A 26,844-nucleotide genomic window follows, 5' to 3' on the forward strand; every position below is an offset into this window, starting at 1 on the left:
CTTTAATGTGACCTATAAACTGTACAACTCATGGAAAAACAAACTGAAATCTTTTAGGTGGAGGGAAGAAAACAAAAAAAAAACTAAAATAATGTGGTTGCAAAAGTCTGCACACCCTCTTATAACTGGGGATGTAGCTGTGTTCAGAATGAAGCAATCACATTCAGAATCCTGTTAAATAGGAGTCAGCATACACCTGCCATCATTTAACGTGCTTCTGATTAACCCCAGATAAACTTCTGCTGCTCTAGTTGGTCTTTCCTGAAATGTTCTTAGTCGCGTCCCACAGCAGAAGCCATGGTCCACAGAGAGCGTCCAAAGCATCAGACGGATATCCATGTTAAAAGGTATCAGTCAGGAGAAGGGGACCAAAGAATTTCCAAGGCATTAGATCTACCATGGAACACAGTGAAGACCGTCATCAAGTGGAGAAAATATGGCACAACAGTGACATCACCAAGAACTGGACGTCCCTCCAAAATTGATGAAAAGACGAGAAGAAAACTGGTCTGGGAGGCGACCAAGAGGCCTACAGCAACATTAAAGGAGCTGCAGGAATATCTGGCAAGTCCTGGCTGTGTGGTCCATGTGACAACAATCTCCCGTATTCTTCATATGTCTGGGCTATGGGGTAGAGGGGCAAGAAGAAAAACATCCGAGCCAGGCTACATTTTGCAAAAACACATCTTAAGTCTCCCAAAAGCATGTGGGAAAAGGTGTTCTGGTCTGATGAAACCAAGGTTGAACTTTTTGGCCATAATTCCAAAAGATATGTTTGGTGCAAAAACAACACTGCACATCACCAGAAGAACACCGTACCCACAGTGAAGCATGGCGGTGGCAGCATCATGCCAAGGGGCTGTTCTTCTTCAGCTGGAACCGGGGCCTTAGTTAAGCGAGAGGGAATTATGAACAGTTCCAAATACCAGTCAATATTGGCACAAAACCTTCAGGCTTCTGCTAGAAAGCTGAACATGAAGAGGAACTTCATCTTTCAGCATGACAACGACCCAAAGCATACATCCAAATCAACAAAGGAATGGCTTCACCAGAAGAAGATTGAAGTTTTGGAATGGCCCAGCCAGAGCCCAGACCTGAATCCATGGGGTGATCTGAAGAGGGCTGTGCACAGGAGATGCCCTCGCAATCTGACAGATTTGGAATGTTTTTGCCAAGAAGAGTGGGCAAATCTTGCCAAGTCACAATGTGCCATGCTGATAGACTCATACCCAAAAAGACTGAGTGCTGTAATAACATCAAAAGGGGCTTCAACAAAGTATTAGTTTAAGGGTGTGCACACTTCTGCAACCATATTATTTTATTTTCATATTTTTTCTTCCCTCTACCTAAAAGATTTCAGTTTGTTTTTCCATTGAGTTGTACAGTTTATAGGTCACATTAAAGGTGGGAAAAAGTTCTGAAATGACTTATCTTTGTCTTATTTTTTTACATCACAGAAACCTGACATTTTAACAGGGGTGTGTAGACTTTTTATACCCACTGTAAATGAAAAATAAAAAAGTTAAGGTTGCTGTAATGCAGAGGAGCAAACACTCCTCAAGATAGGTCATCAATATCATATTGGTGGGGGTCCGATACCCCCCACCAATTAGCTATTTTGGGCAGCCATGCCGGACACTATATAGTGAATGGAAGGCTCTGTCCGGCACCCAGTACATCCACTACATAGTGGACGGAGCCTTCTGCTTCTAGCTTCCAGTACCGGAGGCTGCCTAAAACGGCTGGTTGGGGTGTCGGACCCCCACTGATCTGATATCGATCAATATACCAGAACTTCTAAACGATTGGACGACCATCTAACGAGGCCTCCCAGCTCTCCCCAGTGGCAGAGGTCAGGCATGTTGGATTTTGACATATTGTTATTTTTTTTTCTCAAGCGATAAGCCGCTGCCATGGGGGTCTGGAGGGGTCTGGCGGCAGCTTTCTCCCTATAGAGGACACATGCATGCTCAGACAAGTTCAGCATGCAGGTCTATGGGGGATGGGAGAGTTATCCCATGCGTATGGTTGGCCTCTCCCTTTGAGAATACATGCAGGCTTCAGTAAATATTATATAGGGATGTTCTGCACTTTTCTAATATAAATTAGGTTTACATTTATCCCCATTTATCTGAAATAGTACATAAGAGCTCGCTCTTGTAAGCATCCACTCACCCTAGCCAGAGCTGGACGTGATCCGGAGGAGTTTTCAGCCTCTCATTCACTTACAACAAGCAGAGATTTTGACAATGGTAAGGAATTGAAACACAAGGTCTATTGGAAAGTGGCAGAACATATTATTATACTGTCATTTTTCAGTAAATATTGCATCCCCAACTAGTCGCGGCCTGCGGCGCTGTAGTCGGGCCTGTGGGGACGGAGTGACATTCGGCCCCGGCAGATTTTTCTGCAATCAATCATGTCCACAGCTCAGAAGGTTATTTCATATATTAGTCAACAGTTCACCATGAGAAACGCTGGAAAAAAATCCCAAAATGTGGAGGAGGTCAAGTGTCAAGAATAGTCAGGAACGGGCGACCAAAACAAGGGTGGATGGGGGGGAGCAGGTCTTATATTGGCGCCCCCCATGTTTGGTGGGGTCTCTCTTCTACACTATGGTCCATTTGTGGAACTACTACTCCCATTATCATGTGGCATCGCTTCTTCTACTTTCCCTGGGACTGCACCAGCCCCTGCCAAAAAAAACTCACATTTGCCAAAGTGCATATTGGGGGTTGTAGTTCCAACACAGCTGGAGCTCCACAGGGGGCAGATGGAAGAGCTAATTTACACACATGTCATTACCTGAGGTTGTCTCCAAAGTAACCATTCCTGTAAATGACTGAAAACCTGACATTTCAATTCTCACAGCTGAGGGTTTGCTACAATTGAATCCAGTCTAGACACTCCTCTGCTAAGTACATCAGAAGCAGCACCAGTCTCTCCACTGTTCTGGCAGTTTGCTACAATGTATCAGTCTGTAACTAACTGTGAGAAGAGGATGAGTATTCAGCCTCTGGGTGAAGATTCATATTTACCAACAGCAAGCAGAGATCTTGGAAATAATGAGGAATTGAATCTATTAGAAAGTTGCAGAACTTTTTTTTCACGGTACAAGGATAAGACTTGTCCGGCCCTTTAAAGGGAATCTCCGCATTTCAGAGAAAGCATCTGCAGATTACATGGTAGCCATAAAACTGGTAAATCGATTCTATTAGTTAACTCCGATGGTTGTCACCCAGCTTTCCCACGCCCCAGCTTTTCACCTACCTAATTCTGCAGGATTGTAGGAGATTTATCATTGCAGAACTCGGCCACTCTTCAGTTCAGGATGGCAGGAAAGTGGAGCAATAGACTCCGTTGGGGTCTTCATAGGCAGGCAGCCATATTGGTTGTCACCCAGCTTTTTATTGAAACCATTTTGGGGTGTGTATGACTTTTGGATCACTTTTTATTCAATTATTTTGGGGAGGTGAAGTGACAAGAAAATGGCAATTTTGATGTTTTTTTCCATTGCACCATTCACCGTATGGGATAAACATTTGTATATTTTAGTAGTACGTTCATTTTTGCATGCGGCAATGCCTATGATGTCTATTATTTTATTTTTTATTGTTATTATTCTGGGGAAAGAGGGGTAATTAGAATTTTTTTTCCCCTTTCTTTTACACTTTTTTTTTTTTTTTAAACACTAGGTTGAGCCGTTCCAGCCCTGGAAGTGCTGTGCTTCAAGATTTTAGACTCTCAGATGCCATGGTCACTTTTGACCATGGCATCTGAAGGGTTAAAATGTCGCAGACATTAGCCCCAGCTGTCTGCTGTAAATTTACGGTGGGAGTTTGGGAAAAGGTTAAAGGGGTATTCCCATCTCAGACATAGAGGTGGGCCCTGTACCTAAACTGAAGGGAGAGCAGCCGCCCTCCGCATTCACCACTATGGGACTGCGGACGATAGCGGAGCATCCTCACTCGGCTATTTTGGAAACTCCCTGAGGCCTCATGCACACGAACGTATATTCTTTCCGTGTCCGTTCCGGGTTTTTTTGTGGACCATATACGGAACCATTCATTTTAAGGGGTCTGCAAAAAAAAACTGAAGTTACTCCGTGTGCATTCCGTTACCGTATGTCCGTATTTCCCTTCCGCAAAAAAAAACAAAAAACAAGTCCTATTATTGTCTGCATTACGGACAAGGATAGTCCTGTTCTATTGGGGCCGGCTGCTCCGTTCCGCAAAATATGGAATGCACACGGACGTCATCTGTATTTTTTGCGGACCGCAAAACACATACGGTCGTGTGCATGAGGCCTTAGCAGTGAATGGGAGCAAGCCGTGCTTTCATTTCATCATTCTGGAGATGGGAGCGGGTCCCAGAGGTGGGCCCAGCACCTCTCTGACACTGATGGCATATCGTAGAGATATGCCATCAGTGTCTCAGATGGAAAGGCCCCTTTAAATAAATCTTTGATTATCTTTAGGTACAATGATTTCAAGCACAGAATGGAAAAATCTTCCTACTCTTTCATCTGGGAGAATGTGCCCTCATTATTGATCTGAGGAGTCACATGATCGGCACGAAGGCGAGGACTGGCTGTGCTGCCTTCATGCCGGGCTGGCACCAGCTGGGTAACTATAGGTTGGACGGGCACCAAGATATGTCCTAGAAACCACAAGAATGAAATACTTGTTGTACTGTGTCCCGCAGTGACATCAATCAGCCATCTGCTCGCAGGAATACACTGTATATTCTCTGAGGCTGTCACTTCTGTGTCACATACACAACCCAGTGACAGGAATGTGTGCAGAGTATCTGACACAGGACGGAGTAAGCACTACAACTCCCAGCATGTCACAACAGCCTGCATACATCCCCGGCCACAACAATATTGATCGATCGCTACTGAGACCTAAGCAAGAGAGGTTCGCTAGTCTCTCTCTCAGCGAGGTCTGAGATGTGTGTGTTCTCTAGGACTGCCAGGGAGAGCAGAAGGAGGATCAATAGCCTCACGGAAGCCAATATGGCTGACAAGGGTAGGTGCAGATGGCAACTTCTTCTTTCAGAAATTTAAAGGGCTCCGGACTAGCAAAACAGGGCTACTGTGTCCCAAAAACAGCACCACACCTGAGCGTGGGCCGAGTCTGGTAATGCAGCTCAGCTCCAGTCGCATCGTCTCACAACAACCTGTACAGAAGAATGGTGCCTTTATCTAGAACAGTGATGCTCAACCTGTGGCCCTCCAGCTGTTGTAAAACTACAACTCCCACCATGCCCTTCTGTAGGCTGTCCGGGAATGATGGGAGTTGTAGTTTTGTAACAGCTGGAGGGCCGCAGGTTGAGCATGCCTGTTCTAGAAGAAAGCAGCCATGATTTTTAATCCCAGATATCCCATTTAAAAGGGGGTTTCTGGGACTTGGCTATTGATGGCCTATTTTTAGGATAGACTATCAGATCGGTGGGGGTCCGACACCTGGCATCCCCAGTGATCAGCTGATTAAAGGGACCACAGCCCTTTATTGTTTGAGAGACACAGCGCCCTACTTTTACTAGTGGTTGTACCTGGTATTGCAGCTCCCTGCTGCTCAGCCCCATTTTTAAGAGGCCCCCTCCAATCAGCTGATCACTGAGGGTGACAGGAGTCAACCCACCACTAATCTGATATTGATTGTCCCAGAAAATCCCTTTAAAATATAAAAAGCCTTAAAAGGGCATCTGTCAGCAGTTTTGTCCCTATGACACTGGCTGACCTGTTACATGTGCACTTGGCAGCAGAAGGCATCTGCGTTGGTCCCATGTTCATATGTGCCCGCATTTCTGAGAAATATGATGTTTTTATTATATGCAAATGAGCCTCTAGGAGCAACGGGGGCGTTGCCGTTACACCTAGAGGCTCTACTCTCTCTGCAACTGCCGCACCCTCTCCACTGTGATTGACAAGAACAAGCAATATAAATGTCATCACATCTGGCTCGGTCAATCAAAGTAGAGAGGGTGCGGCAGTTGCAGAGAGAGCAGAGCCTCTAGGTGCAATGGTAACGCCCCCGTTGCTCTTACAGGCTCATTTGCATACATTAAAACTTCATTTTACTCAGCAATGCGGGCACATATGAACATGGGACCAACACAGATGCCTTCAGCTGCCAATCGCACATGTAACAGGTCAGCCAGTGTCATAGGTACAAAACTGCTGACAGATGCTCTTTAAGTATAAAAAAAAGAGGGGAGTGCACGGGAAGAAGAGACAGCTTTGTTCTGGATGTTTCAGGTCTGGTGGAGAGTTCCTTGAAGTCCTCTCTGAACTCCAGGTGACCTGTACATGATGGTTATCCATATTACATGAATATTAGGACACGGAGCTGTGCTGGGGATTAGGATGTTCCCAGTGCAGCCTCGGGCGAAGGGAAGGAGCAGCTGACGCTTATCTCAGCTCTAATCAATGAAACATTTAGAGCATCAGAATACACAGTGGGGTCGCAGATGCGGACAGTAACAGGACAAAGAATATACAAAGTCACGCTGGTCACCAGGGGGCACAAGAACAGGGTGGGATTTTTGCACAATGATACTTTGTTTCACATGGGAACACTTATGGGCCCCTAGGGGCGCTTACTTTCCGTTGACCATTGTCGGCAGACAGTGTTGGGCATCTTGCACAAGAGGTCACAAGGACAGTGGTGAGCCCTGTGGTAGACAGCAGTCAGGGCATGCTGGGGGTTGTATTCCCACACACCACTGCTTGTAAGGACTTCACTGTCTCCCTCGTATCTGATGCTACATGACTGGAATGAGGAGATGAAGGAATAAAGTGTTAGTGGTTCACAGCCACTGGCTGCAGCAGAGGAAAGGACTCTAGAACTGTAAGGGGGCACCCTACATGTCCAGTGCCCACTGCAGTTTTATGTAAAGCTTCAATAAAGAGTTTTGCAAATGTCCACTGCACTTATCCACAATTTTCGTGTTGCTGTCAGTGAACAGAAAGTCATTGGGGCTCGACGCCTCTTTTTAGCATAAAATTGTTGCATGACACTTTTTTGCAATTTTTTTATGCCACTTTCAACACATAGGTGTTTTGACGGAGTGGGGGCCACCAAAAGGCATAAAAGTTGTTGAAAAACTTTTCAAGGGCTACCAAAGATGCGTCTCATTTATGACGAGGCACAGACCCCGTGATAAATTAGGTGCATCTTCCCGAAGCAACGCCGACGTAAAAGGTATGAAAAAGACCACCAAAAAAATAATGGTCTTAATAAATGACCCCCATTGTTTACATAAGAGGCTGAAAACCTGCCCTGACCTAGTTGTGCTCACACAGCTGAAGGTTTGTTACTCTGTGCTCAAGTCTAGATAGGGGAAACACTATAGAAGGTGCAGAGGTCACACATACTGGTGCCAGAGAGTGTCCAAAAGTCCTTCTGCCATGAAGACACCGGTATTAAAGGGGTTCTCCAGCTTTTTAACACTCTTTGGTTCCCCACTGGACCTGTAGTGGGAAGCACACTTACTTGCTCCCAGCAACTTAGGTCCACCGCCTTGAGGCCCCTACTTGTAAACTTCTGGCACCGGTAGGGGGGGGGTCACGTGTGTCGCTGCAGCAATGATGTGCAACACCTAACCCAGTGACAGGGGGAGCCAAAAAGTGCTTAAAAAAAATGGTACACGACAGGTGGAGGCCTCGTTACAGATTTTGCATTAATGCCCTGGAGCTTCAGGTTGCAATCCAAATAACAAAGAGCGCTACAAATCTCTTTCTTGCCCTGGAGGAACCTACACTGATACACTGTAACAAATCATCAGCTTTTTTTTTTTAACAATAAAATGTTTTGATTCTCTGACAGGAGACTGGACCCCTACTTTAATTGATTTATTATATCATTGACAGCCATGATGGAGGGGCTGCAGCGCCGGCTTCTATTCTTATACCGATAGGTAGAGGTTCTGTAAAGAGCTGAACCTTAAGTGACATCGGTATAATTACTCTTTGTACATGTATGAGATAACAGTTAATACCGGGTATCGAGCTTCATCTCCCCCTCCCCTCCCGCAGCAGCAGCTACAATTACATTATTCAATACTTTTATGGTTATTGCGCAGCGCTTGCTGTTTATCACCGGAAGATCAGCTCCGGTCGGGTTACAGGTAATAGACAAGTGCAGCACAAACTACAATAGGCAGTAAAACAGTGGGTGCTATGGAGTCGCACATCAACAGCTATAATCAACTCCTTAAAGTGAATGTCATGTCAATAGGACCTGAAGGCTATGCTAATTAATTCTTTATAGACGTGGGAGCTCCGCTTTTCTGATACAGAGCTACAAAACTCCCGCATAGATAAAGTCACAGGATAAAATTCTGGCTACCTGCTGCCACCACTAGGGGGAGTGCACTGGATCATGTACCTCAAGTCTCATTTTGTAATAAAAAGTTCTAAAGCTTCCCAATATGATTTCAATCCATTGCCATTTTCAAAGTCTCTGCTTGCTTTCAGCCACTGGGAACTTTCGGAGCAAAAAAAACCTATCCAGGTCCAATAATCAGCAGCACATCTACCATAGAGACAAGGAAAGAGGATTGAGGGCTAAACTTTTTCTTCCTGTTCCTGACATAGGCCGCTTTCAGAGGAGCGAGTTGTACACTCCGGACTCGGAGCGTGAGTATGTGGCAGGTCCCGTCCTGACCTCCCAGCACAGCCATGGGCGCATAGCATTATATTGATTTATGATGCTATGTAACCCTTACAGTTCTGAAATGTATTGGATAACACTGACATAATGCTGTAAGTGTTACCCAATACATTCTAGACCTCTAAGGGTTACATAGCATCATAATTCAATATAATGCTATGCGACCCTGGCTCTGCTGGGAGGTCAGGACGGGAACTGCCACATACTCACGCTCCGAGTCCGGAGTGTACAACTCGCTCGTCTGAAAGCGGCCTATGTCAGGAACAGGAGAAAAAGTTTAGCCCTCAGCCCTCTTTCCCTGTCTCTACGGTAGATGTGCTGATGATTATTGGACCTGGATAGGTTTTTTTGCTCCAAAAGTTCCCAGTGGCTGAAAGCAAGCAGAGACTTTAAGACTGAGTTCAGGACAGGAGCTACCACATACTCGCGCTCTGAGTCCGGAGAGTTCAACACACTCGTCTGGGAAAGCGGCTATACTGTAGATTTGTGGCATTTTCTATTAGCCACCTCTAGGGGGAGCTCAATGCATACAGATATTACAGTTGTGAGAGTAATGGTAACTGTATAAGTTCCTATGCACTGATCTCCCCCTAGTGGTGGCTGCAGGCGGACACTTTTGTAATATACGGCATATATAAAGAGAAGCAGGAGATTTACAGCTGTATGGGGGAGATTTTAACGCAGTATTAACAAGCTTTAACGCATCTATGCCAGCTGTCTGCTGGAAATACATTAAGAAATATTGTGTTCAGAATGAGCGCCACATTTTAGAAGCACCTGTTCCCTTTTAATTCGACATAGAAGTTTGGAAAAATTAGTAAGAGCATATTTTTTTTTATTTTAAAAAATAAGGTTACGAGAAATCGCACTGGGGGTGCCCATACTAAGTTTTCCTTCGAGGCCCTATGAGCAGGGGTGGACTGGGAACTGAAAGTGGCCCTGGAAAAAAACCTAAACCTGGCCCCATGTTGTAACCAGGCTCAAATTGACAGAAGGCAGGGCAACACAAGCATGCCGGACCAGCAATGCCCTAATGCAGAACCTGTATCATCGTCCTGAGGATGGCAACACAGTTTAATTCGGGAGGGCACCTGTGCCCGCTGGCCAGGGGTATAAGTGTCTGATGCTCCTACATCAATGCTGAGAGCATCAGATCTTTATGTACCTGGCTGGTGGCCATGAGGAAGGACAGGGCGGCATCAGTGTCCCTGTAGGGTCTATGGCCAGTCCACCCCTGCCTACCAGATCTGTGTATGTCTCTGCTAACAATTCCGCTGGGTGGTTGTTATACTTGCACCACAGTCTCCACAATCCCCAGTGTAGTAAGTACATGAGCAGCAGAAATCTCTGATACTGGGGATGCCTTTTACCTGCACTGATACATTGTATCAGTCTGGAGATGAGCTTTGTTTAGACTGATCACAATTGTAACAAACCCTCATCTGTGAAATGTATTAGGCCTCTTTCACACGGGCGTTGTGGGAAAAGGTGCGGGTGCGTTGCGGGAACATGCGCGATTTTTCCACGCGAGTGCAAATCGCGCATGTTTGGTACCCAAACCCGAACTTCTTCACAGAAGTTCGGGCTTGGGATTGGTGTTCTGTAAATTGTATTATTTTCCCTTATAACACGGTTATAAGGGGAAATAATAGCATTCTGAATACAGAATGCATAGTAGAATAGCGCTGGAGGGGTTAAAAAAATAATAATAATAATTAAACTCACCTTAGTCCACTTGATCGCGCAGCCGGAATCTCTTCTGTCTCCTTCTTTGCTTCTCTTCTGTCTCCTTCTTTGCTGATTGCAGGAAAAGGACCTGTGGTGACGTCACTCCGGTCATCACATGGTCCATCACATGATCCATCACCATGGTAAAAGATCATGTGATGACCGGAGTGACGTCACCACAGGTCCTTTTCCTGCAATCAGCAAAGATGAATACAGAAGAGAAGCCGTCTGCGCAATCAATTGGACTAAGGCGAGTTTAATTATTATTATTTTTTTTTAACCCCTCCAGCCCTATTTTACTATGCATTATGTATTCAGAATGCTATTATTTTCCCTTATAACCATGTTATAAGGGAAAATAATAATGATCGGGTCTCCATCCCGATCGTCTCCTAGCAACCGTGCGTGAAAATATTACCGCATCCGCACTTGCTTGCGATTTTCATGCAACCCCATTCATTTCTATGGGGCCTGCGTTACGTGAAAAATGCACAAAGAGGAGCATGCTGCGATTTTCACGCAACGCACAAGTGATGCGTGAAAATCACCGCTCGTGTGCACAGCCCCATAGAAATGAATGGGTCAGGATTCAGTGCGGGTGCAATGCGTTCAACTCACACATCGCATCCGCGCGGAATACTCGCCAGTGTGAAAGGGGCCTTAGGCTTCTTTCACACTAGCGTTAGGCTTGTCCGGTAGGCTGTTTCCGTACTAACGCTTGCACGCGTGTGCTGCCGTAAGTCCGGCATGTTTGCCATGCTGCGGCCGAATCTCCTGCCCATCCCGATTATAGTGAATGGGGCAAGAGCGGACTTCCAGCAGCACACTTGGGCTAGCGTTAGTACAGATCTGGCAGGCTGTTCCCCTGCCGGAACAGACGTTTTTTGCGTTCCGTATACGGTCCGTATATGGAACCATTCATTTCAATGGTTCCGCAAAAAAAAAAAAGAATGTACTCCGTATGCATTCCATTTCTGTATTTCCGTTCCGTTGAAAGATAGAACATGTTCTATCATTGCCCGCCAATCACGTTCCGTGACTCCATTCAAGTCAAATGGGTCCGCAAAAAAAAAAAAAAACAGAACACATACGGAAATGCATCTGTATGTCTTCCGTATCCGTTCCGTTTTTGTGGAACCATCTATTGAAAATTTTGTGTAATTACTGTATACTGTATATGCCATACGGAAAAACGGAACAGAAACACAACGAAAACAAAAATACGGAACAGATCTGTGAAAAACAGACCGCAAAACACTGAAAAAGCCATACAGTCGTGTGCATGAGGCCTAATGCTAGTGTGAAAGAAGCTTTTGGTCAAGAGAGCTTTTTTTTTTTTTAATCTCTGAACACAAACAAGAATGCATTAACTGACAGCAAGCAGAGCTCTTCACTATGCATTGTTTCAGTTGCTCAGATATTGTAAAGTGCACAAACCTTCTTTCTACAAGTTTTCATTACAGGTTGGTTAAGAGATTCATCAGTGATTCGGAAAACACGACCGTTTCCCTTCAAAAACAGCGCCACACCAGTCCATAGGACGTTTGTGGTATTGCAGCTCAGCACCATTCACCTTAGTGGAGCTGAGCGCTGCGATACCAAACACAACCCATGGACAGGTGTGGCGCCATTTCTGGAATCCAGGTCCATAGATCGGTAGCACGGGGAAGTGCAAGGTGTGGGGGTCAATAGCTCAGGTGCAATCACAGCTGCCTATGAGCAATGCTTTAACTCTTTCAGCTTTCCTGTGACTATTCAGCTTTTACAATGGCGAAAGGAGAATGGGAAAGGAGAGCGATCAGCTCTCTATGGGAGGCATCTGCACCTGCAGCATTGATTCTCTGTCATCAGTCACTCCATACAATATGCTGCTATTAGGGTACGGCCACATGGTCGGGGGGGGGCACAACACTATTCATTGCACCTCAGCACCTGACAATGCCACATTCAGCAGCCGACAACCATAGGATCCAAATGATATGTTTAGTTACGATTGGTGGTGTTCAAAGCAATTGTCACACCAGCTAGGGTATAACTACAACACCCAGCATGCCCTACAGCCTATTGGGGAAGCATGACTTTAAGCCTTATGCACACGGCACAGGATCACAAACTGCGGATCTGCAAAACACGGACATCGGCCACACATTCACTCTGCATTACAGTGCAGACCTATTGTGGTCCGATAACTGCGATATGAGGTGAAAGGTAGGACGTGTCCTATCTTCTGCAGTGTAGAGTCTAACAGAAGAGCTTCCATGTGTTTCCGTGTCTGTGCCTCTGCACTGCAAGAGATAGAACATGTCCTACCTTTCGCCGCATCTTGCGGATCGTGAACCCATTGAAGTCAATGGGTCCGCACCCTAATGTGGAGTGTACATGGCCAGTGTTTTGCAGACCTGCGGATTGCGGTCATGGGCATGAGGCCTTGTATGGAGGGAAATGGACCTCTTAGCATTATCTGCATCTATTTGCAGGATGTGATGGGTGCAGCTATGACAATCCAGGGCACAAAACCATCGGGCATTGTAATTCTGGTCCCATGACACCCCACTTTATGGTCTACTACTATTAACCCCTTGTGGATCTTCTCCACGGCTACACAAGGGTTAAGTCCAGAACTCTGGATGAGTAATTGTGTTACAGGCGCCACAGAATTATTTACCTTTAATAATGGCAGACAATGGATACAACACGTCAGAGCATTACAGTAAGCCAGGCAGATGGCAGGTGACATTTCCGAAAAACCCACAAGGAAAAATGAGGTGTGAAGCAAGGTCCAGGATAAATGAGGACATCGTCCGGAGAAAGCGAACATGAGGAAAACGAGGGCCGACAGTCACCGGATGACATGTCAACCTTACAGAGAGATATACTGTACCCACACTATGGAATAAAACTCCATTCACACGGAGCCGCGGATCCGCAAAACACGGAAAGCGGCAATGTGCGTTCCGCATTTTGCGGACCGCACATTGCCGGCACTAATAGAATATGCCTGTTCTTGTCCACAATTGCGGACAAGAATAGGACATGTTCTATTTTTTTGTGGAACGGAAGTGCGGACCCGGAATTTCGGATCCACAATTCCGTGTCCAGGCAGCACATCGTGCTGCCCCATAGGAATAAATGGGTCCGCAATTCCGTTCCGCTAAATGCGGAACGAAATTGTGGACGTGTGAATGGAGCCTAAGAGCGGATACTGAGAATTACACCCAGTATACAGGACAGAGAAGTGGTACTGTGCAGTGTCCATATATACAGAATAACAGCAGATACTAAGGATTACACCCAGTATACAGGACAGAGAAGTGGTACTGTGCAGTGTATATATATACAGAATAAGAGCAGATACTGAGGATTACACCCAGTATACAGGACAGAGAAGTGGTACTGTGCAGTGTCCATGTATACAGAATAAGAGCAGATACTGAGGATTACACCCGGTATACAGGACAGAGAAGTGGTACTGTGCAGTGTATATATATATACAGAATAAGAGCAGATACTGAGGATTACACCCGGTATACAGGACAGAGAAGTGGTACTGTGCAGTGTCCATATATACAGAATAAGAGCAGATACTGAGGAACTCTTTTTTAGTTTTATACAAAAATACAATAACTTTGCCATAAAATTTTCCAAACAAGGTATATATACACTTACCCTACTGGCCCTGCTACATGCATACTATCTCATTCATACCTACTAAAAAAGGAGAACATGAAACCTAGCCTAACGTAAACATCCGGCTGAGCCCCGACTATATACAAATTTATACAAATTGCTCAGAACAGAAAATAAATTACAACTTGTCACAATAAAAAAAATAAACATAAAATAATCATAATAGAAATATCAAATAACTATAATAATTTTTTTTTATTTTTTTTTTATATTACACACATATATGAGAAAACACAAACCTATACTAACCCTACCAATCTATTCCATCACCTTCACCCAGGGCCAACCTCCGCCTCTTGTCCCTCCATGAGGCCAGCCTTTCCTCCACCACCCACACCCAGCCCCCCGCCTCATGTCCTCCTATGTCCGCATAGTCCAGGGCTGGATGCAGGTCTCCCCACACAAAAATATGAACCCCCCCATCCCACCCAACCTAACTACACCCCACTTACCCTATCATACAATATATATATATATAACTTATAACAACCATATCAATCTATACAAACCAATATTAAAATCCACCCGAAGACCCAAGTTCAGTCATCTGCAAACCTTTCTTCAAAAACTTATCTTAAGAACAAAACAAAAACCTAGTGTGAAAGCCTCAGCCCAACACCAGAAAAGTGCTACTGAGGCTAAGGCACATCAAAGGTGAAGCCTCTCCAGAGGTAAGAGACCCCATCTGTACCCACCCTTTCGCACTCAAGAGAATAAACCTTCGCCAGGTCACCTAGAATGTTCCTACACACCTCTTCCACAGGGAGGACTTTCTGCTGGGTTGAAACCAAACACCGTGCGTTCCATGTGAAGTACCTGATCACTATGCTAACTATAAAGGCTGTGCATGGGTCCCTTCTTCCCAAATCTTTGAATGCTCCATAAGCCCATTCTGCATAGAAGAGGTTGGCTAGCCTAGGCCAGCCAATGGATGCACCCACCCGTTTGTATACCTCTGTATTAAAAGGACACTGAAGCAGGAAGTGCGTCATACTTTCCAGTATGTCGCCACACTCCTCCCGGGGACAACCCCTTTCATCAGAGTTCCTGTACTTCAAGTTGTCCCTTACATACAGCTTCCCGTGAAAGCAGCGCCAAGCCAAGTCCCAAAACTTCAAGGGGATCCTTGCCAAATTTAACAACTGTAACCCCTTGTCTAGATCCCGGCTTGGGCAATCCTTAAGGGCCAGGGGCTTCTGGAAGTGGGTCAACAAGACCCTCTTGTCGAGGGATCTCCTTGACTGGGTCTTGATTTCCCTCACTCCCAAACCCCACCGGCGGTACACCTTCCTAATCGTGGTGACATAAGCCGGAAGATATCCGTGAGGTGTATGCAAATCCTTCACTTGCCCTCCTGTCTCCCACTCCTGGAAGAAAGGCCGAAACCAACCCCTGCAAGAGACTACCCACGGAGGAGCCCTCTCTTTCCAGAAGTTTGCCAGGTTGATCTTAAAGGTGTTCACAAGGAACACCACGGGGTTGACTATACCCAACCCCCCTAATCTCCTCATATGGTATGTCACCTCTCTCTTGACTAGGTTCAGCCTATTCCCCCATAACAGTTGGATGAACAGACTGTAAACCCGAGTCCAGAGAGGTTCTGGCAAGACACATACATTGGCCAAATAGATAAGCAAAGGGAGAAGGTAAGTCTTGATCAGGTTCACCCTTTCCCTGAGGGTCAAAGACCAACCCTTCCACTGGTCAACCTTCTGAGCGGCGATCGTGAGCCTGCTGTCCCAATTTTGGGTGGGATAATCCCCATGGCCGAATTGAATGCCTAGGACTTTGGCTGACGACTGGGGCTCTGGGAGGGTGTCCGGGAGACCGAAAGATGGATCACCCCCTCCCAGCCAGAGACTCTCACACTTATCCCGGTTAATCACAGACCCGGAGACTTCCGAGTAGCGTTCTACCTCCGACATCACGTATTCCGCCTCCCCTCCCGAGGACACAAAAACAGTGACGTCATCAGCATACGCTACCACCCTCAAAGTGGCTTCTGGCTCCTCCAGACTCTTCCTGACTCCCGCTAACGGTCCACGATCAATCCTCCTAATCAAAGGATCAATGGCAAACACGAAGAGCGGGCTCAATGGACAACCCTGGCGGACTCCAGACCCGACCTCAAAAGGGCTGCCAGACCAACCGTTCACCAGCGGGAAACTCTCTGCCCCTGCATACAAGATCTTTAACCAATCGACAAACCCTCCCGGCAGGCCATATTTCAGAAGGACTGCCCAGAGGTACTCGTGGTTAACCCGATCAAAAGCCTTTGCCTGATCTAAGGCCAGCATGTACCCCTTCCAGTTACCTGCCCTACTCCGTTCCACTGCCTCTCGGACACCGAGCACAGCACTGAATGTGCTTCGGCCTGGAAATGAGCAATGTTGGGTCTCCGAAAGTAGCCGGGGAGCAAACTGCACCAACCGATTAAACAATATCTTGGCCAGAATCTTTCTGGCCGTATTGAGAAGCGATATCGGACGCCAATTCTCAATATGGCTCGGATCCTCGGGTGCAGAGCACCCGAGGACAGGCACTCATTGAATACCTTAGTCAAGAGGGGAACCACTGAGTCCTTAAAGGTCTTATAAAACTCGGATGTTAGGCCATCCGGGCCTGGCGACTTCTTTAGGGCAAGCCCTTCGATCGCCAGGCTGACTTCCTCTTCTCTGATTACTTCTATCAAAACGCCAAGAGAGCGGTCTACTCTTGACTCAGGGATGGTTTCAGCCAGGAAAGCCGAAATCCTGTCCCGATTCAGATCCTTCTTCCTCAAGAGGCACGAGTAGAAGGACTTGACGATTTTCAAGATCCCTGATCTGGACCTATCCCGTACCATCGACCAGTCCTGTCACCAACTTACTTTTCACTGACATCTTACAGTTTCTGTAAGGGTCGGACGAGCGGTACTTCCCGAAATCCCTCTCAAAAACCAAAGATGTGTACCTATCATACTGGCACCTCCTAAGCAAAGATTTCACCCTGGAGTTTCCTCCTCAGACCCTGATACAAGCGGTACCTGTCCAGGGACCTGAGGCTCGAGAGCTGGCGGAAGAACTTTGCCACCCGATCTTTGAATATCTCCCACCACTCAGACTTAGTGTCACAAAGATCCAGCAATTCTACCTGACTCTGAAGGGAGTCCTCAAAGGATTGTCTCACCTCTGCTTCCTCCAGGAGGGCCGAATTTTGCTTCCAATAGCCTCTTCCCATTTGGGGAGATTCTGCAACATTCAAAGAGAACATGATTAGACATTGATCGGAGAATTCCACCTCTAAAGGTGAAAAAGTAGTCTCCTCCTTTAAATAAAACCTATTCTGGACCTAATCTGACTACCTCTATAATAAGTGAAACCCCCGTGGCCTGGGGTTTGCCTAATGTGGACATCCACCAAGTGAGCCTCGCTAGCTATGCTATTCAGGGATACACTATCATAAGCCAGCCGGTCTCTGGCGCCTCCCCGGTCTTGGGACCTTGTGACTGTATTAAAGTCCCCGCCAAAGACCACCTGTCGACTCGTAAAAAGGAAAGGTTTGATCCTCATAAAGAGACGCTTCCGATCCCACCTGGTTTGGGGACCATAGATGTTTATCAGGCGAAGCTCTTGACCCTTCATGAGGACATCTAAAATCAAACACCTCCCCATTTCTAACTCAATCACTCGTCGGCTTTCTACTGGTGCGGTAAAAAGAACCGCCACTCCGCTATACGGCTCAGCCGCAAGTGACCAATATGATGGACCACACCTCCACTCCTTTTTTGCTTTATATACAGCCGCCAAATCTGGCAGCCTGGTCTCTTGCAAAAATAAAATATGTCAGCTTCAACCCGGCTGAGAAAATCAAAGGCTGCAAACCTAGCTGCATCCGATTTAATACTGGCGACATTAATGGTCACCAGCGTCAACGGAGTGAGTGCCCTTCCATTTTTTTTTCCCCTTCTTCTTACCTCTCCCGGGGCTACCCCCTAAGGCGGCACGATTTCTTTTGAGAGAGACAGTGGTGTCCATCTCATTAGTGACCACCGCCTCCCCTTCGCACCCCCCTTGTCATTCCCATTCCCAGTGTCTGGACCCGCCCCACCTCCCAAGGACCTTGCATCCTCACCAGAGGAAGGCACGGGCCCCGCAGAGGCACCTTTTCTTGTCCCTCCGGCTCCCCACCTTCGACCCCCTCCCCAGAAGAAGAGGAGGTGGAGATCTCATCCAAGGTGAGGTACCGGTTGGAAAGATCCAGGGGAAGAGAGTTAGGATCAGAGAGGTCCAGGGGGGAGCTGGCTTCACCCTCCGCAGCCACTCTGATCGGGCTAGATCTTTTTTTAGTCAGACGTTTCCTTCTTATTCTTTTAGACTCGTAGCAAGAGGACAGAGTCACCTCGGAACGATTTAGTCTCCTGAGTTCCTCATTCACCTCGTTATCCCCCAGGGTCTCAGCTCTAGGAGAGGCATTCTCTTGGGAGGGCACAGGCATCACCCCAGGACAGGGTTCCACCTGCCCCCTCTCCATTTGACGCCTGTCCCTCTGTCTCTGCTGGGACGGGCCGTCTTTTCTCTTCATTGACCCCCCTGACCTGTCGCCTTCGCCAGCACTCGCCCCGACGGTGGGGGCCTCCCGGCTCGCCTCTGCGACTGAACGGGTGCCCTAGCTCACCACACAGGTTGCATCTAATCTGCCCACAAGATGCAGATAGATGACCTTCACCCCCGCACAACGCGCACCTCTACACTTGGCAGCTGGCGCTGAAGTGCGAAGGGCTGCCAGCATTTGTAACACAGCTTAGGCTGCCCTCTGTAGAACACCATGATCCTATCCCGACCAAGGAAAGCAGATGATGGTATGTGGGAAACCGAACCCCCTGAATGTTTCAACTTAATCTGAAACGTCCAGGCACCCGACCAGATGCCAAACTCATCCAGGTTCTTGCTAGGAAGACCCTGGACGTCCCCGTACCTGCTCAACCAGGTCAAGATGTCAACACAAGAAAGTGACTCGTTACGGGTCAGAACGGTCACCTTCTTGACCTCATTCTGGCGGGTTATCGCTTGCACAAAAAAACCCTGCCAGTCCGGCTGGTCTTTTGCCAGTTCATACCCAGACAAGAAAAGTTCAAGACCCTCTGGCCGGGCAAAACTGACATCAAATTCCCGTGTGCCATACGGATGTATCAGGGCAAAGATGTCACATGCCCTGATACCCATCCGAAAGAGAAGCTCTGCCACCCTCTTCCTAGTAGGACACGCTTCATTGCCTCTCCATTTCAGACAGACAACATTCCGTCTGATTGACCCGGGGCCGGTTGTGGGTGAGGACCAGGTGGTCTCGCCCCCGCCTTGCTCTCGGAAGGCATGCAGGCCATGCCTGTCTATCCAGAAGGATAGATCCACCTGCTGCCTCCCTACTGTAATGGAATTCTCCCCTCTCCTAAGAGCCTCTAGAAGTTGCCGCTGCAAGTTACCGTCACCAGACATTGGTAATGGGGAGGACAATGGGGACCGCCCCTCCCCCCCTGCGCCGGCGACCACACCAGCATAACTTCTGCCAGGCGTAACCGACGCAGAAGGGGCAGCCAGCCCCCCCCCCCCCCAGACCTATCTACAGCAGGTGCAACTCCAGACCCTTCTGAAGGGGCTACATGAGGCGCACCGGCCACTTGTACAGTGGGCGGCCGATCTCCAACATTCACCCCCCACCCCCCCCCCATCAGGGCCCGGGGCAACACGACTAACAGAAACTGTATTTAGGGAAACTGTATATACACTACTAGAAGTGACCACTTCTTCAGTGGCCACTATCACACTCTCCCCTCCCCCCACACACACTGCTGGGCCAGAGGGGACCGAGGTCACATTATTTGTTTTGTCCAGCATCTCCTTGCTGGACACATTTTTAACAGTCTTTCCTGATTTTTCACTCTTTCCTGATTTTTCGGGCCGGCGGGCTGTAGAACCACTGGTCCCAGCCACGCCGGCCTTATCCACTTGATGGATAGTGCAGGAGGGAGGGGCGGTACGCACCACACTCACATCAGGACCACCCCCTCCCTCCTTGCCTGCAGACACGCTGCTTTGAGCCTCCATCTGAAGCCCTAAAGCCCCGCCCCCTCTACCTCCAGCCACTACCTGCCGTCACAACGACACCAGGGAAGGGACTGAAGAGCGCATCGGCGCAGCGGAGCAGACCGGGACAGGGGAGACCGAAACCCCAGCAAGCACTTGGACATACAACTTGGGAGGGGCGGAGGCAGCCACCTCGCACCCTCCTCCCGCAACTCCGGATCGGGACGCTGTTGTACCCGCGGCCGCACCCCCCCCCCACCCACAGCCATCCCCACCACCCCCGGCCCCCCGCTGCCATGCCTAAACCAGCAGGGGGGACTGCAGGGCGCATGAGAGAGGCGAAACAGACCGGGGCAGAGGAGGCAGACCCCTGAACAGGGATCCCGGCAACAACCTCTGCAAGGGGGGCGGTGGCAGCCACATCGCCCCTCCACCTGGCACTTGTCCAGTGCCCCAGCAGAGGCGGGCGGAGCCACCTGACCACCAGCCATGTCCCCCTCGCTGCCCCTCCCGGGAGCCTTCCTGTCTGGCCCCTCCTGTTTCTCCTCACCGCCCATGTTACCACAAACAGGGACAGCCTCCTGCGCCATCTTTGCCACGTGTTTCTCCCCACTCCTACGCTCCGGTCCCACAGCAGAGACCGGGCCAGGGAGGATAATGGGGTTCGTGCCCTGAGCTGGCTTTGCAGCCGGCCCAGGGCACGCAGGGTGGGTCACATAGACATACCTCACCTCTGGCTTTACTGTCTTTTCCTTTTTCTTTCTCCTCTTTTCCATTGGCTCATCTTCAGGTAATTCATTACCAAAGCAGATGTCTTCACAAATTTTAGGGGACTCCAGGTGGCGTATTTCGGCCATAAGCTGCCCCCCAACTCCGCTGTTCTCACTGTATTCGCCTTCCTCATCGGAACTAGTGGGGGGCAGGCATACCTGCTCTGCGGTGATACCTGTAGTGATACCTGTTTCCGCAAGTTGCCCCCCCATGTCCGACTCTTCCTCCTCACTAGTGGAGTCATCTTCCTGCTGTTTTTGGCTTCCAGCAATTTCATTGAACCTTTCATCGTTCTTGAGCTTTTCTTTAAAGGGACCACTGTTTTCCAGAATGGCCGCCCTTCTTCCTTCCAGCTCTTTAATGATTTCTTTTAGGCCTTTTATTTTATTTGATATTTCTGACCTGTTTCTTCTTACCGCTTTATCAACCTTCACCCTTTCAAGCTTTAAGCGCTCTCTAAGCTTCTTCAGGGTCCTATTCGCTTCCTCGTACTCCTGGAGGTAGGCCGTGATCCGGGAGCTGTAAAGGGTAATTAGTTCCCGGGGCTTCATGCTGCCCCAGTCAGCCTCAACCGAGCCCGGCCCACCTCCAGGAGCACTCTGCGTACCTCTTGGAGGGCTACTGTCCGCCCTCCTGGAACTGCCGGCGATGGACACGGCTTCACCTCCGGGGGCTGCAGGGGCCGCTGCACCACGACTCCTGTTGGATCTTCTGACCCCCGAGGCGGAAGATGAAACTGAGGCCGGTAGCTGACCTCCCCTACCTCCCGCCGCCCTACCCCGGGAAATAGGATCCTGGGTCTTCAGTCTCTTCATGGCCCAGGACCCTACCAGCTCCCTGGGGAGAGGCAGGGCCTGGGCTGGGAAAGATGGAAAAAATCCCTGGAAGTCTGCTTGCAATCAACAGGAGCTTCTCCAAACACAACCACACCCGTCGACCGGCCCCAGTATACTGAGGATTACACCCAGTATACAGGACAGAGAAGTGGTACTGTGCAGTGTCCATATATACAGAATAAGAGCAGATACTGAGGATTACACCCAGTATAAAGGACAGAGAAGTGGTACTGTGCAGTGTCCATATATACAGAATAAGAGCAGATACTGAGGATTACACCCAGTATACAGGACAGAGAAGTGGTACTGTGCAGTGTATATATATATACAGAATAAGAGCAGATACTGAGGAACTCTTTTAATTTTATACAAAAATACAAAAACTTTTCCATAAAATTTCCAAACAAGATATAAAACAAAGGTATAAAGTATATACACTTACCCTACTGGCCCAGCTACATGCATACTATCTCATTCATACCTACTAAATAGAGAAAATGAAAAGAGAAAAAGAAACCTAGCCTAACCTAAACATCCGATCCGGCTGAACCCTGACTATATACAAATTTATACAAATAGTTTATAACCGAAAATAAATGACAACTTATCACAAAAAAAATAATCAACACAAATGAAATAATCATAATAGAAATCATAATAGAAATATCAAATAACTTTTTTTTTTTTTTTTTTTATATTATTATTATATTATTTTTTATTATAATTTTTTTTTTTTTTTTTTTTAATACACACACACACACACACACACACACACACACACACATTTATGAGAAAACCTATACTATCCCTACCAATCTATCTATCCCATCACCTTCACCCAGGGCCAACCTCCGCCTCTTGTCCCTCCATGGGGCCAGCCCTTCCACCACCACCCACACCCAGCCCCTCGCCTCATGTCCTCCTATGTCCGCATAGTCCAGGGCTGGATGCAGGTCTCCCCACACAAAAATATGAACCCCCCCACCCCATCCCACCCAACCTAACTACACCCCACTTACCCTATCATACAATATATACATCTTATAACAACCATATCAATCTATACAAACCAATATTAAAATCCACCCGAAGGCCCAAGTTCAGTCATTTGCAAACCTTTCTTCAAAAACTCATCTTAAATACAAAACAAAAACCTAATGTGAAAGCCTCAGCCCAACACCAGGAAAAGTGCTACTGAGGCTAAGGCACATCAAAGGTGAAGCCTCTCCAGAGGTAAGAGACCCCATCCGTACCCACCTTCTCGCACTCAAGAGAGCGAACCTTCGCCAGGTCACCTAGAATGTTCCTACACACCTCTTCCACAGGGAGGACTTTCTGCTGGGTTGAAACTAAACACCGTGCGTTCCATGTGAAGTACCTGATCACTATGCTAACTATAAAAGCTGTGCATGGGTCCCTTCTTCCCAAACCTTTGAATGCTCCATAAGCCCATTCCGCATAGGAGAGGTTGGCTAGCCTAGGCCAGCCAATGGATGCACCCACCCGTTTGTATACCTCTGTATTAAAGGGACACTGAAGCAGGAAGTGCTCCATACTTTCCAGTATGTCGCCACACTCCTCCCGGGGACAACCCCTTTCATCAGAGTTCCTGTACTTCAAGTTGTCCCTTACATACAGCTTCCCGTGAAAGCAGCGCCAAGCCAAGTCCCAAAACTTCAAGGGGATCCTTGCCGAATTTAACAACTGTAACCCCTTGTCTAGATCCCGGCTTGGGCAATCCTTAAGGGCCAGGGGCTTCCAGAAGTGGGTCAACAAGACCCTCTCGTCAAGGGATCTCCTTGACTGGGTCTTGATTTCCCTCACTCCCAAACACCACTGGCGGATCACCTTCAGAATCGGGGTGACATAAGCCGGAAGATATCCGTGAGGTGTACGCAAATCCTTCACTTGCCCTCCTGTCTCCCACTCCTGGAAGAAAGGCCGAAACCAACCCCTGCAAGAGACTACCCACGGAGGAGCCCTCTCTTTCCAGAGGTTTGCCAGGTTGATCTTAACAAAGGTGTTCACAAGGAACACCACTGGGTTGACCATACCCAACCCCCCTAATCTCCTCGTACGGTATGTCACCTCTCTCTTGACTAGGTTCAGCCTATTCCCCCATAACAGTTGAAAGAACAGACTGTAAACCCGAGTCCAGAGAGGTTCTGGCAAGACACATACACTGGCCAAATAGATAAGCAAAGGGAGAAGGTAAGTCTTGATCAGGTTCACCCTTTCCCTGAGGGTCAAAGACCAACCCTTCCACTGGTCAACCTTCTGAGCGGCGATCGTGAGCCTGCTGTCCCAATTTTGGGTGGGATAATCCCCATGGCCGAATTGAACGCCTAGGACTTTGGCTGACGACTGGGGCTCTGGGAGGGTGTCCGGGAGACCGAAAGATGGATCACCCCCTCCCAGCCAGAGACTCTCACACTTATCCCGGTTAATCATGGACCCGGAGACTTCCGAGTAGCGTTCTACCTCAGACATCACGTATTCCGCCTCCCCTCCCGAGGATACGAAAACAGTGACGTCATCGGCATACGCCACCACCCTCAGAGTGGCTTCTGGCTGCTCCAGACTCATCCTGACTCCCGCTAACGGTCCCCGATCAATCCTCCTAATAAAAGGATCAATCGCAAACACGTATAAGAGCGGGCTCAATGGACAACCCTGGCGGACTCCAGATCCGACCTCAAAAGGGCTGCCAGACCAACCGTTCACCAGCGGAAAACTCTCTGCCCCTGCATACAAGATCTTTAACCAATCGACAAACCCTCCCGGCAGGCCATATTTCAGAAGGACTGCCCAGAGGTACTCGTGGTTAACCCGATCAAAAGCCTTTGCCTGATCTAAAGCCAGCATGTACCCCTTCCAGTTACCCGCCCTACTCTGCTCCACTGCCTCTCGGACACCGAGCACAGCACTAAACGTGCTTCGGCCTGGAACTGAGCAATGTTGGGTCTCCGAAAGGAGCCGGGGCGCAAACTGCACCAACCGTTTAAACAGTATCTTGGCCAGGATCTTTCTGTCCGTATTGAGAAGCGCTATGGGACGCCAATTCTCAATACGGCTCGGATCTTTACCCTTTGATATAAGGATCAGAGCTGACCTCCTCATTGACTTCGGCAGAGTACCTGAGGAAAGGCACTCATTGAATACCTTAGTCAAGAGGGGAACCAAGGAGTCCTTAAAGGTCTTATAAAACTCGGATGTTAAGCCATCCGGGCCTGGCGACTTCTTTAGGGCAAGCCCTTCGATCGCCAGGCTGACTTCCTCTTCTCTGATTTCTTCTATCAAAACGCCAAGAGAGAGGTCTACTCTTGACCCAGGGATGGTTTCAGCCAGGAAAGCCGAAATCCTGTCCCGATTCAGATCCTTCTTCCTCAAGAGGCACGAGTAGAAGGACTTGACGATTTCCAAGATCCCTGATCTGGACCTATCCAGAGATCCCGTACCATTGACCAGTCCCATCACCAACTTACTTTTCACTGACATCTTACAGTTTCTGTAAGGGTCGGGCGAGCGGTACTTCCCAAAATCCCTCTCAAAAACCAAAGATGTGTGCCTATCGTACTGGCACCTCTTAAGCAAAGATTTCACCCTGGAGATATCCTCTCGGCTACCTCCAGTCGAGACCAGTTGTTCGAGTTTCCTCCTCAGACCCTGATACAAGCGGTACCTGTCCAGGGACCTGAGGCTCGAGAGCTGGCGGAAGAATTTTGCCACCCGATCTTCGAATATCTCCCACCACTCAGACTTAGTGTCACAAAGATCCAGCAACTCTACCTGACTCTGAAGGAAGTCCTTAAAGGATTGTCTCACCTCTGCTTCCTCCAGGAGGGCCGAATTTAGCTTCCAATAGCCTCTTCCCATTTGGGGGGATTCTGCAACATTCAAAGAGAACATAATTAGACAGTGATCAGAGAATTCCACCTCTACCACCTCTAAAGGTGAAAAAGTAGTCTCCTCCTTTAAATAAAACCTGTCTATTCTAGACCTAATCTGACTACCTCTATAATAAGTAAAACCACCGTGGCCTGGGGTGTGCCTAATGTGGACATCCACCAGGCGAGCTTCGCTAGCTATGCTATTCAGGGATACACTATCATAAGCCAGCCGGTTTCTGGCGCCTCCCCGGTCTTGGGACCTTGTGACTGTATTAAAGTCCCCGCCAAAGACCACCTGCCGACTCGTAAAAAGGAAAGGTTTGATCCTCATAAAGAGACGCTTCCGATCCCACCTGGTTTGGGGACCATAGATGTTTATCAGGCGAAGCTCTTGACCCTTCATGAGGACATCTAAAATCAAACACCTCCCCATTTCTAACTCAATCACTCGTCGGCTTTCTACTGGTGCGGTAAAAAGAACCGCCACTCCGCTATACGGCTCAGCCGCAAGAGACCAATATGATGGACCACACCTCCACTCCTTTTTTGCTTTATACACAGCCGCCAAATCTGGCAGCCTGGTCTCTTGCAAAAATATAATGTCAGCTTCAACCCGGCTGAGAAAATCAAAGGCTGCAAACCTAGCCGCATCCGATTTAATACTGGCGACATTAATGGTCGCCAGCGTCAACGGAGTGAGTGCCGCCATACAGAGTGATTAAGTTAGACGGCCTTCTTCCTTCCCTTCCCCTTCTTGTTCTTCTTCTTACCCCTCTTGGGGCTACCCCCTAAGGTGGCACGATTTCTTTTGAGAGAGACAGTGGTGTCCATCTCATTAGTCACCACCGCCTCCCCCTTCGCACCACGCTTGTCATTCCCATTCCCAGTGTCTGGACCCGCCCCACCTCCCGAGGACCTTGCATCCTCACCGGAGGGAGGCGCGGGCCCTTCCAGAGGCTCCTTCTCTTGCCCCTCCGGCTCCCCACCTTGAACCTCCTCCCCGGAAGAAGAGGAGGCGGAGATCTCATCCAAGGTGAGGTACCGGTTGGAAAGATCCAGGGGAAGAGAGTCAGGATTAGAGAGGTCCAGGGGGGAGCTGGCTTTGCCTTCCACAGGCACTCTAGTCGGGCTAGATCTTTTTTTAGTCAGACGTTTCCTTCTTATTCTTTTAGACTCTGTCTCACTCCCCTCT

At 48.3% G+C, this 26,844-nt stretch overlaps 1 protein-coding gene across 3 annotated transcripts in view; it reads right to left on the reverse strand.

Annotated features, from left to right (window-relative positions):
- The window catches only part of CHGA (chromogranin A), a 77,937-nt gene that overhangs the window by 24,353 nt on the left and 26,740 nt on the right, over nt 1–26,844 (reverse strand). The window contains exon 1 of one of the 3 annotated variants that reach the window (XM_040412395.1): nt 13,072–13,092. The exons of 1 other annotated variant lie outside the window; for it this stretch is intronic. The gene's annotated coding sequence lies outside the window, so the exon portion shown is untranslated. Of the gene's footprint in view, nt 1–7,499; nt 7,554–13,071; nt 13,093–26,844 lie in introns of those variants that run through there. One more of the 3 variants, XM_040412394.1, reaches the window with a different exon arrangement.

Source organism: Bufo bufo, chromosome 11 (genome assembly GCF_905171765.1).
Source record: "Bufo bufo chromosome 11, aBufBuf1.1, whole genome shotgun sequence".
Taxonomy (NCBI): domain Eukaryota; kingdom Metazoa; phylum Chordata; class Amphibia; order Anura; family Bufonidae; genus Bufo; species Bufo bufo.